This window comes from Trachypithecus francoisi, unplaced genomic scaffold, assembly GCF_009764315.1.
Source record: "Trachypithecus francoisi isolate TF-2019V2 unplaced genomic scaffold, Tfra_2.0 Lachesis_group10, whole genome shotgun sequence".
Lineage (NCBI taxonomy): Eukaryota > Metazoa > Chordata > Mammalia > Primates > Cercopithecidae > Trachypithecus > Trachypithecus francoisi.
The window spans coordinates 53,284,662-53,297,036 of NW_022681455.1; the positions used below are offsets into that span (position 1 = coordinate 53,284,662).

The window sequence follows — 12,375 nt, forward strand, 5'->3', positions numbered from 1 at the left end:
TGCAAATGAGCAGACAGTAGAATGATGCATACGAATATAAGCTGAATATATGTTTAAAACCATGCTGTAACAAAATTCAAACGACAGTATTCTGAGATCAAACAGGAGGAATATGTCTAACAAAAATAAGGGAATCAATCATTTCACTTAATTAAGAGATCTTTCAGAGGGCTGCAGCCAGGGTCTGTTTCTATGTAAGGAGGAAATAGAGAAGCTGGAAATAAGAGTGAAGAAAGGTTTCAAAGTGAAAATACAGATTGGTGGGGCAGGAGTGGAGAGGGATAACAGTAGTGGCCCCGGAAAAATATGAAGCCCAGGAATTGCGATAAATGACCTATTACCATAAGGACAAATGCCTAGGACATAGTCCAATTTGAGAATCTAGGCTAACATCATGGCAACAGAAAAGCAGCTTGATTAAACATAAGGTAAAATTTCAGTCCAAGAGTACTGAACCAGCAGCAGGCTACCAAAAGAGACTGTGGAATTTAGTATTTGGAGATATTGAAGAATCCTGTTACAAGCCATCTGTCCCAAATAATCTGAGTCTAAACCATCTTGAACAGAGGCTGCGGAAGCTGGCAGGCACAGGAGCACTCTTTCGACTTTATAAAATGAAACGTGTTCTCTACAAAAGCACATGCAAGAAACAATTTTTGTCAAAAACGGTACATCTATCTGTTCTTAGACTGCATTTCTTCTCGGCTTGAGAATTTTTCTCCTAGGTTTGCAGAACTTTTCACAATCAAACTTAGGAATATACTGAAATAGCCAGCAAAACATTCTCTAAAAGAACAGATACATGGGAGGAAACGATAATTTTCAAATTATTGTTCCTGCTTATTGTTTCGGAAATGACTACAGTGAAAAGGGAGAAGGGGTAGGTAGAGGTAGCCCCTGGACAACAGGCCCTATCACAGGAGAGTCCTGATCCGTGGATCCCAAGCTTGATTCTGGGCTGGACTCTGGCATGTTTAATATTTCCCCCAAACTCTCCCCTATCACACCCACAATTGGATATATACTGTAATCTTCTCAGGCAAGGCTGTTTGTTTCTGCACAGGTTACTAAGAGACATCTTCACCAAAAGCTTCATCATTTACTCAATACAACGTCATGTTTGCCAAGGCAGCCCCATAACTAGTGTCCCTCAATACCATGTACTCACTTTTCATTCATACCACACACTTACCAAGTGCCTGCCACCAGCCAGGCATGGAGGCCCGAAGGCCCTGGGATTGCAGGCTGGTGAGAAACACCATAAACATATACTAATTACAGACAGAAACACATGTACAATATGATATGCAAAATAACTGTTAGCAAGAAAAAATAAAGCAGAATAAAGGGGCTGGAATCATGGAGTGGGAATTTATTTTTGAAAACATAGAGAAGGCTGCCTGAGAAGGTGGTAACAGAGCAGAGCCTGAATGGTGACAGCAAGCCACATGCCTACCAAGGGAAAGGGTGTTTTATTTAGAGGCACAAATGAGCACAATGGCCCTGGGGCCATGGCTAGGCTGGCATGCACAAGGACCAGAGGCCACAACAGGAGTGGGCAGCACCATGGGAGGCCTTCTGTCCTCCACTCCCTGCCTGGTGCCTAGGCCTTGCTCAGCAATAGACAGAGGTCAGTCACGAGATACACCTTGCAGAGAGCATGTGGCCAACGGGCTAGGAACAGAAGACGGTGCCAATCCTTATCCACTCACACTGCCACCATCTCCTAACCCTCCTTCCCGCAGCCCTCCTGCCAGCAACATGCCCTTTTCATTCCCATCTTCCTTGCTGAGCCTCATCTGCTATGCCACATGAACAGTACAAAGGTCTCAGCAAATGAATTCTTCATCACCAGGCAAGGCTGGCCTGCCCTGTTAAGTAAATTGGGCACTTGCTGAGTGGTCTGTGGGCTGAGCTATACTCTTTTGTACTAAAGGAATGGGAGGCACAGGGCCATGCAAAACTCTTGACACTCTGCCTAGTAATCTGGATTTATGGGAACGGCATGACCTACTTCACAAAAGATGCCCAATCACACTGCCAGGTCTGCGGCTGGCCTCACTGGTGCAGTTTCCCATCTTCTGAGCTACGTGGGCCAATGACATAACATTTCAATAACCCGCATCACACTACAGGCAGCCTGGGTGAGCTGGGTCAAGTGGGAACACAGCTGCTCTGTACAATTGTACTAGCAGGGACCAAGCCCAGGCACTAGGCTCCGTGGAAAAGGAGCTTTAGTCCTACATGCAGCAAAAGAATAAGCTATTCTTTGATCTGGCTGGTTCCCCACACACTGACAGGAAAACGGACAGGGCTGGGAGTGGTCAACATGTCCCAGGAACAAGACCACGCTGACACCAAGCCAAAGCATCAATTCCCATCCTCTTTAACCAGGAGTCTCTGACCTGCACTCAACCTAGGGGGCTTCCCAGAATTACAGGTCACAACAGAGAGTAGTAATAGGGCCCAGTGAAAAAAAAATCCCAACAAAAAAGATCTCCCAAAGCTATTCACTAGTTCAAGAGACATGCACAGAAAATAATGACAGTAAAAATGGATTATGGGCAGGTAAATTAGAACCAATTTTAAAGAATTCCTTTTTAGCGCACATTTTCCAAAAGACACTCCTAGTTTAAAAAGCCACTTCCCATTATAAAATTCTGGAGTGTTTTTGGTAACCATGCAACTATATTATAATCGTGTCTCATTTTAAGTATCTCACTACAAAAAACTGATTGGAGCTGATCATTCTCTTTATAAACTACCCTATATTTAAAGATGCAGCTGAAAGGAGCATGACAGTGTAAGGGAGTTCAGCACACCTTCGTCTGACTCACCCCCACCACCATGGATCCGTTCTGTGCTCCTGGCTAGTTCCTTCCCCATGTACTATACTAAGTGTTGTAGAATTTTAGGATCCTTGGGCCTGAATTCGAGAGAGAGACTGGAACTACCACAGCCTGGAATACAAAAACCTGGAAATACTAACACGAGCAGAACACAGAGCAAAACCCAAAGCCCTAAAGAGAGTCCTGCTCATGTGGAAAAGCCATCTGTCCACTGCTCAACTCCCTCCACGGGCAAGTATATGCCCAGGCGAATCATATGTGGGAGGTTAAGTCAACATCAGTGCTCACTTTGAACTAATAATCAAACTAGTTGCTAGAAGCATGTTTGAAAAAAGACACTACAATAAGCTTTACAGCAAATCAGTCCCCCTCCTCCTCCTTTCCACTTGGCTCCCAAGGACAACAGAACATGAGGGAATGGGGGTAGGTGGCAACAATGGAAGGAGGTGGTTGGGGTTAATGAGGAGAAGGCACAGTCACAATTCTCAAGGTGAAGTATATGTCTCTAGGAGAGTGCAAATATTAAGCATCTTGGCCATTTCTACCTGGAGTAGGAGAGAGTGAGAAAGCTGCCCAGCAAAGGAAAAGTACTGGAATCTTAAGGCAAATCTGTTTTAAAAGGTATCAAGATTTTAAAAAATATGTATTATAGTAAAGAGCTGGTATAAGAATTATATTAAAGAAAAGTTTATTTCCTAAACCCACAACCAGGCTGTTTGCTGACTCTAAAGCAGTAAAGATCTTTTTAGGGCCAAGTCTTGGTTTGTTTGGCTTCTAAGGCAGCAGTCAGCTTGCTTTGAAAGCTCCCTTTCCTGTGAAATCAGTCAAGTCACATACCTTTTGATTTAAAAAAGTTTAGCTATTGTCTAGCTTAACTTCATCATATCCTGCTTTACTTTTTTTAATGGTTATTGTTCACCTAAAAATGAGTCAGCTGAGTTTACAAACTCATGTACTGCAAGGCATCAGACTGCGATTTCCTTGCATTTTCTCTTCTCTCATTCCCATCCATCACTTTTATCAGTCAAATCGTGTTAGGCAGGCATGGGAACATTCTTCAAGTTGGTTGCCAGTTACACAAAATGAAAAATTAAACGGTGCTTTAATTTGGTAGTCACAACCCTGATTCTAGAATTTTTTAAAAAGATTTTTCTAGGTTGGGAAAATCAGCTCCCAAATAAAACCACACCTGCTTAGGAATGTTAAAACACAAAATGTCATGAAGACCATAAAGGAAAGAACATCCAAGTACTAACAAGCTTTAGAAATGAAAGTAACCTGACAACAGAATTCATGTTAAAGTGTTGGCATTTAAATAAATGATAACTCTGGATTAAATTTTGGCTCAAAAAGACCTACCACACCAACAGTGGTACATCTGATTGCGTACTATCATCCTAACACTCTGAATCTATGCTTATTGTCTTTCTTCCCCCCGCAGAATTCCTATACTTTCTAACCTCCATTCTAAGGACATAACAAACTCTTGTAATTCTCTGACAAAGTCATTTTTCCTGCCATATATCATACACGGAGGAAAAAAACACAGCCCTATTTGGGGTTTTAGATGAGTAACTGCAAAACTGGGGCACTGATAGGTTCTACAAAGCACTGTCACAGGTTAGCTCCACAGCTGAAGAAGGCAGAACAACTTCATTCTGGTATAATGGATAATTGGAGGGGAAACTTTTAAATGTTGCAACAATCAAATTGTTTTACAAAAATAAGTTTAGGGTCAAAACAGAAGCCTCCACTTCCTGCTCTTTGGCTGCCACCAGTTAATTAAAAAGCACTTTTTAACCATCGCTGGAGAAGGACATCCTTCTAACGCGGCGGAAGAGTCACACCAGTGGCTGTTATCTGTGGTCCTTCCTCCCTGTCCTCTTGCCTTCATTTCCAACCTTTTCTCCAAGGCCCAAATGAGGTGTTACAAAGCCTACCTCCACTCCGCTGCCCCTCCTGTTGCTGTCTAGACAATTCATTTAGTATACAGCAACTTCAACTTTTATATGAGCTAGATACTTCTGTGTTCAGTTATTATGGGAACAAATTGCAACTCCTGAGAGTCCAAACTCTTTAACAGCAAGTACTCCAAGCTGTCCTATCAGTGTAATAATTATCTATTTTGGTGATAGTATAAATGAGGAGATACACCTGTTATTACAAAATGAAAAGAAAATGGCACAACTGACTCCACAATGGCAGCATCCTAAAACACGCACTAAATCCTAGTTACAGATGACATTTCCTCGGGGAAAACTTTCTCAGTGCTAGTTATCTGAACTCTAACAGAGATGCTCTCTTCTCATCTACTACATGATCAGTAAAGGCACTTTGTAAAGTGTGCGCCCATAAAAAACAAAAACAAAAACATGCACATACACACACACACACACACACACACACACAAAAAACCTCTTAAACATTCAAGGGAATTTCTTTTCCACTGGGAGACAAAGATGTATTCTAGTCTTGAAAGGCAATACACAAATACACTTGATCTTAAAAAACTCAGATACAGAAAATTTTTTCAGCAGTTGGTAGGGGGAGGGTAACAGATTTTAGAACTTTATTCTAGGGGAATTCTTATTCACAGCTAAAGACCAAAGGTAGTCAAGTTTAAAGTTCTTCCCCCAGTTCTCAGCAGAGTCAAGACAAGGACCACTTACAACAATTCACAAAACAAACGAGCATTCAGAAAAAGGTTCATGACTATAGAAAATTACTCTTGTAGAGTTTTATCATCTTAAAGCTGCCAACTTAATTTTCTTTTGAAACTAGAAGAAGTGGTGATAACTTTTAATTGGGTGAAGCACTGTTATTTGGAAGAAGACAACGATAATTCACACACAATGCTCCTTGCTGGTGTGTGAAGGCCAGATTGCTGCAGCTGGACTCAGAACTCCACTTTCACATAGAACTTTGCTGACAGTAACTAATTAATGTCCACAAGGCTGCAGTGAAGCAAGGTAAAAAAAATCCATCAGGTGCAGGAGTCAGTCATCCTCGTGACTGATTTTATTTCTGTGTGTCCAACAATTCTCAGAATGACTGCTCTTCAGGCTACCAGCCATTTGAGAGGCAGCTGACTCACTGAGTTAACAACTGTTTAATGAGTGTCTACTTTGTGTCAAGCAGTATTGCTTGTGAGGAACAGGACAGTGACAGAGACAGACATGACCTCTGCCACAGTACAAATTAGTAAGCAGTGTGCAAAGACATCTGTGGCTCAACCACTTTTGGGTGGTAGTGGTTAGGAACACACAATCTGGAGCCAGAGATCCGGGGTTCAAATCCCTGCTTCACCACTTACTAGCTGTGTAACCTTGCACAAGTTACTTAACATTCTGTGCCTTAGTTTATTAGACTGTAAAATGAGGGTAATTACATTAACTTCCTCATGTGATTAAATGAGTTAAGATATGTGAAATGTTTAGTGTGTGGCACAGCAAGTGCTGTAAAAATGTTTCTATTATTATCATCATTACAGAGACCTTTGACAATGATCAATTTCATATTTAATGTTTATGGAAGAATTTTGCTAAGGCATAAACTGGAGTTCCCTGCAAGGTCCATGGGCAGTGAAACGTGCTCACATCCATACCTCATAGCTCTGTTATTCTCTATTTGGCATGGACTCACATGCTATAATGACACTTGTGAATCTGGGGATTTGTAAAAGACTCTAGATAAATTCCTCTGAAATGTCAAGGAGATGCTGGTGATTGACTTCTCTAGCAGACCAGTGTCTATCCCAACCTTATTACAGAGCAGAAATAAATCTGCATCTGATAAGCCTTTCTTTTTTGTACTCCTGGCAACTAGCATACAATAGATGGCCAATAAACTTATTCATTTACCATAACTAAAAGGGGGGCTGAGTTGCCAAAGGTCACAGAGGTTGGGTAGAGTCAGAATTTGAACCACGTCTCCAACTCTGTTGCCTACCATTCTTAAAATACCCCATGTAGTCTCTCAAGAGGACATCTTCACGTATTTACATAAAAGATGGTGACAACATGTGTTAGTATTGCCTGAATTCATATAGTTTTATGAGAAAAAGATACAGAACTATGTAGTTTTAAAATAACATTATCAAGTTAAAAAAAAAAAAAGTTGTTTGCAACAAGATGTTTGGTAACAGAGTCCTTTAAGATCTCTGTAATTAAGACCCAGATGGGAAGTAAAGGGGCAGCAATCCTCCCTGACCTCATTTTCATACTCTCATCATCAATTCTACTGTATCTCAATCAGTGATAAAATTACAGGCTTATTTTTTAAGTGCTGTGATTATCAGTTATACTGTAATTATCTGTTCATCTGTCCACATCCCTTTAGGCTCTAAGCTCTTCAGGGGCAGAGCCTCTGGTGTTCCCATTTTATCGCTAGAGTGTCTGGATCTGTGCCTGACCAATTGTTGATTGCTCACTGAAACTATGAGTGAATGAATGAATAATGAGTGGATCAATGAATGAATGAATGACTTTCTAGAGTTTCATATCAATGGGCTCTCAAATCTGGCTGCATCTTAAAATCAACTAACAGCTTTAAAAACAGGTTTCTGGGATCCACTCCTAGAAATTCTAATTCAATCGATGCTAGGAAATATCTTTTTGAAATCCTTAGGTAATTCTGGGGAACAGCCTGCTTTGGGAACCAATTCTATATACATAAATTTAGCTTTTGGATGCTTACTAAAATCCCCTGCTGCCCTTTAATTTTTATCACCCAGACGGTATCCATGTACTATATTACAGAGATAGAGCCTAGACTAGGATGATGATCTCGAGGACAAGTTATTTTTTATTCCAACAAATTCCGCAGCAATTCCCTGTTTCCTCTAATTCCACCAGCTGGGGGGAGGGCATGTGCGGGCCGGGGGGACAATAATCATATTTTTTCAAACCATCTCTCAAGCTAAAATAAAACCTCATATCAAGGTAGAGATCAGTTCTCATATTTTTCAAACACTATGTGACATGGTACACATCACACATAATAAGCATGCATTAATCCATCCTGCACCTGATGGATTTTTTTTTACTGGTAAGCTCTTTTTGGGGGATCCTGTTGTAGAAATATTACTATCAGTAGAGGAGATCCTTAACACCATTACTACCAGGAGTCAACAGTGGCCAAGTCTATAAAGCTCTGTAAGAACAAGGAACACATCTGCCTTGCTCCCTGTAATCCCTAGTAGCTGTTCTTGGGACACAGAAGGAATTTAGTAACTCCCTGTTTCATCATATTGAACTGGGGCAGTATGGAACACTGCTGACAGGCTGCTGCTGCCACCAAATCAAATGCTTGGCCAAGGGCAATTTCATACATTCCTTGGAAGGAGGCAAAATGGGTGATAGGAAGAACCTGAACACTAGTTGAGAAATGTGGGCTCTGGCTCTATTATCATCAGTCCTAAACTGAGCTGCTTCCTATTATATTCGTTTCATTACCTAGACTACGTGACCTCAAGCTTTCTTCAAGTAAATATTGTATCTATGGGAGGCAGAGTCTAAGATGCCCCCAAAGATTTTGGTACACCTGATATTTACACCCTTATGTAGTGCCCTTCCCCGATGAACCAGGGGTGGGTGTGTGACCAACAGAATAAAGCAAAAGGGATGGTATGTCGCTTCTGAGATTAGGTGCTAACAGATGTTGCGGCTTCTCCCTCTAGGGAGAGGACAATGTGGCAAGAAACAGGCCACCTGCCAATAGCCACCTGAATGAGCTCAGGAGCAGATAGATCCTCTGGCCTGGTCAGCTTCAGATGAATGCAGCCTCATGAAAGACCCTGAGACAAAATCACCCAGCTAGGCCTTGCTGGGACTCCTGACCCTCAGAAAACGTGTGTGATAGTAAATGTTTCTGCATTTTAAGGTGGTAAATTTGGGGGTAACTTGTTAACAATAGATAAAAGGCTTAGAAATTAACAAGGTCAGTGGGGTTGGAAGAAGAGGTTCTTACAAGTCAATTCTACTTCCTCTTGCGAGCCTTCCTTTTGGTTACTACACATAATTAAGGCACCAATTACAAGCATGGCCTAATAAAATATAAACGCTCCCCCTTGATTTAACTGGAACTGGGAAGAGAAGTGAAAAGGCTTATTATCTAAAGTATAGAATTTGGTTATGAAAACAATACAACACTTTGTTACTAGCCTGAGACAAGGGATCTAACATTTACAAAGAGCCTACTATGTAGCCATCTTTTCAAAGACTCAATAAGGAATTATCCCTATTTTCTAGATGAGGAAACTAAAGTTCACAGATCTTAAGAAACTTGATGAAAACAACAAACTGAGCCAGTTAGTTAACTCTAGGTTTATATGGCTTAGGGTAGGCAACTGTCCGGTTTTTCTGGGGGGATTTCCCAGGATAAAAGGCTTTCAGTGATAAAATCAAAAAATTTTCAGGCACACCAGGAAGAGTTATGAGTTAATCACATTACTTACTGTTAAGTAGCTCACAAAGTTAAGTTACTTAAATTTGTAGCTGGTCCAAAACTTATACTCTTACAAGTATCACAAGTTGATTTTTTGGTTGATGTTAATTTGGAGACAGGGTCTCGCTCTGTTCCCAGGCTGGTCTGGTCTTGAACTCCAGGGCTCAAGCAATCTGCCTGCCTCGGCCTCCCGAAGTGCTAGGATCACAGGAGTGAGTTACTGCACCCAGCCAATCACACAGTTGATTTTAAAAAGTACATCTTAAAGCTATTATTTGGCAGCTTGTGATCTGCAACAAATTTCAAACTGTCACCTATTAAAAAGAAAACCACAAACCCCTCCAGGCTTTATCTCACATTACACACAGAAAAGACTATTGGGTTTTTTTCTGTGAAAGGGTAAATAATTGCTATTCATATGATACATACTAGCATGGAAATTTTTCAGCTTAAAGGATTCCGCAAATTTCTGTTCCAAAATAGCAACTGAGTCCACAAACGACACTGGTAACTCCCCTCTGTACTTCAATAGACTCTCCGGTGTGGCTAAATGAGCTGACAGGTGACTGGGTGGGCTCTTCACAGAACTTCACATTAAGTCTGGTGCTCTGGCAGGAGAGGTAGGCAGTTAAACAATTTTCTCTTCTACAGAAGCCTAGAGACAGCCAATTGACACCACTGGAAACTTCAACATAAACAGTGTTCCTGTGGCTGTCATACCTGGTAGGTAAGCGAGGCAGTGTTGCCAAAACAGTTCTGTTTTTAAAAAAAGACCCATGTAGTAACCACTGGAGTGGCTATAATCATAAAAACAGAAAATAACAAATACTAGCGAGTATATGGAGAAACTGAAATACTCAGGCGCTTGCTGCTGGTGGGACTGTCAAATGGTACACCTGCTATGGAAAATAGTATGGCAAGTCTTCAAAAACTGACACACAGAATTACCATATGATCCAGCAATTCCACTCCTAGGTATACACCCAAAGAAATGAAAACATACATTCATTCCAAAAACTGTACACAAATATTCATAGTAACATTATTTATAATAGTCAAAAAGTAAAAACAACCCAAAAGTCAATCAACTGATGAATTAACAAAATGTGGTACATTCATACAATGGACTGTTATTCGGCCATTAAAAGGAATACAGTACTGACATTTGCTGTATCATGAATGAATCTGGAAAACATTATGCAAAGTGGAAGATGCCAGACATAAAAGGCCACAGATGATTCAATTTATATGAAATGTCCAGAATAGGCAGATCCATCAGTGGTTGCCAGGGGCTGGCGAAACGAAGGAATGGGAAGTGATTGATACTGTTTATGATGTTTCTTTCTAAGGTAATGACATTGCTCTGGAATTAGACATACTAAAAAATTAAAAATAAGAAAAGGAGAGGTACTTTTAAAAAGGTTTAATATTTTATACATTCAAGCCCACTTCTAACAATCCGCACTAAGGAAATAAAAGCAGATGTGCACTAAGATTGACTTATGATAGTCATCAGTGATATTTGTAACAAAAACTGAAAGGTGGTTAGCCTTCAAGTATCCATCTAGAAGTAACCTTTTAGATGAAACCTTCTGTAACCTTTTAGAAGTAACCTTCTGCTACAGAAATTATAGTATAGGAATATAATTAAATATCATGCCATAATTCAAATGAAGTTATTGGGCATTTATTTTTGAGAAATGAAAACTTTATGTTCACATAAAAACCTGTACACGAATATTCACAGCAGCTTTATTCATAATAGCTAAAAACTAAAAACAACCAAGATACTCTCCGACAGGTGAACTGTTAAAACAAACCATGGTATATCCACACCACGAAACACTACTCAGCAATAAAGAACAAACTTGATACATACAACAATCTGAATGAATCTCTAAAGAATTAAGCTAAGTGAACAGGGCCATCCATTTATAAAACACTTTTGAAATGGCAGAACTATAAAGATGGAAAAGAGATTAACAAGTTGCCTGGGGTTACAGAGGGTGTGAAGGCAGGATGGAAGAGGATGTGGTTATAAAGGCCACATGTGCTGATAGAAATGTTCTGTATCTGGACTGTACTAATGTCAGTATGCTGGTAGTGATATTGTGCTACAGTCCTGTACAATGTCACCACTGGGGGAAACAGGGTAAAGAGTACTTGGGGTCTCTGTATTATTTCTTACAACTGCATATGAATCTACAATTCTCTCAAAAAGTTCAATTTTTTAAAAAAATCTACGACCACGAGAAAAACCAACATGGCTGAGCATTTGATTTTTTAAAAATTCAATCAACTTCCCCCAACCCAATCACATGTGGTGGTGACTTTTTTGGCACCTGTAACTGTAAAGGAAGGTTTGTGTAAGGCTTTACCTAAATGTTGGTGTTTCAACTACTCATTTTCACAGTGGTCCAATGAAGCTTCCCAGTACACATTTATTTATCCAGACTACTCAGGTGATCGGGGTACTGTTTTGATCAACCAATGATCTAATTCACTTCAAGGAATCATACATCTCATAAAGAGGCCTGCTGTCAAACAGTAAGAAAATCATGAAAGATACCAAATAAAATCCTCCTGATTAAAATGTAATCTTTGATGATTCAGAGGCATTCTGTGATCTTGAGGTATTTCAGAGTCAGAATCATAAATGCCAAATCTCACTTTACAGTACTATAGATGAGTAGGCACAGATAATTGAGATAAAAGTCTATAAATGTATTATGACTCCACTGCTTTATATAAGTTCCTCCAGTTAGTTTCCTGGCCATTTTCCTTTCTAATACCTGGTATATAGAAAACTTAGTTTTATTTCATTTCTAAGATATGACGTCACTCTGTCTCCCAGGCTAGAGTGCAGTGGCACAACGATGGCTTACCACAGCCTCGACCTCCCGGGCTCTTGCAATCCTCCCACCTCAGCCTCCTGAGGAGCTTGGGACTACAGGCATGTGCCACCACTCCCAGCTAATTAAAGAAAAAAAATGTAGAGAAGGAGTCTCACTATGTTGCCCAGGCTGGTCTGGAACTCCTGGGCTTAAGCAATCCTCTCGCCTCAGCCTCCCAAAGTGCTGGG

General features: G+C 40.5%; 1 protein-coding gene across 8 annotated transcripts in view; it reads right to left on the minus strand.

Moving 5' to 3' along the window:
- ELOVL5 (ELOVL fatty acid elongase 5) overlaps window positions 1-12,375 on the minus strand; it is a 79,991-nt gene that overhangs the window by 31,973 nt on the left and 35,643 nt on the right. The window contains exon 1 of one of the 8 annotated variants that reach the window (XM_033217465.1): window positions 9,304-9,325. The exons of 6 other annotated variants lie outside the window; for them this stretch is intronic. The gene's annotated coding sequence lies outside the window, so the exon portion shown is untranslated. Of the gene's footprint in view, window positions 1-9,303; window positions 10,238-12,375 lie in introns of those variants that run through there. One more of the 8 variants, XM_033217468.1, reaches the window with a different exon arrangement.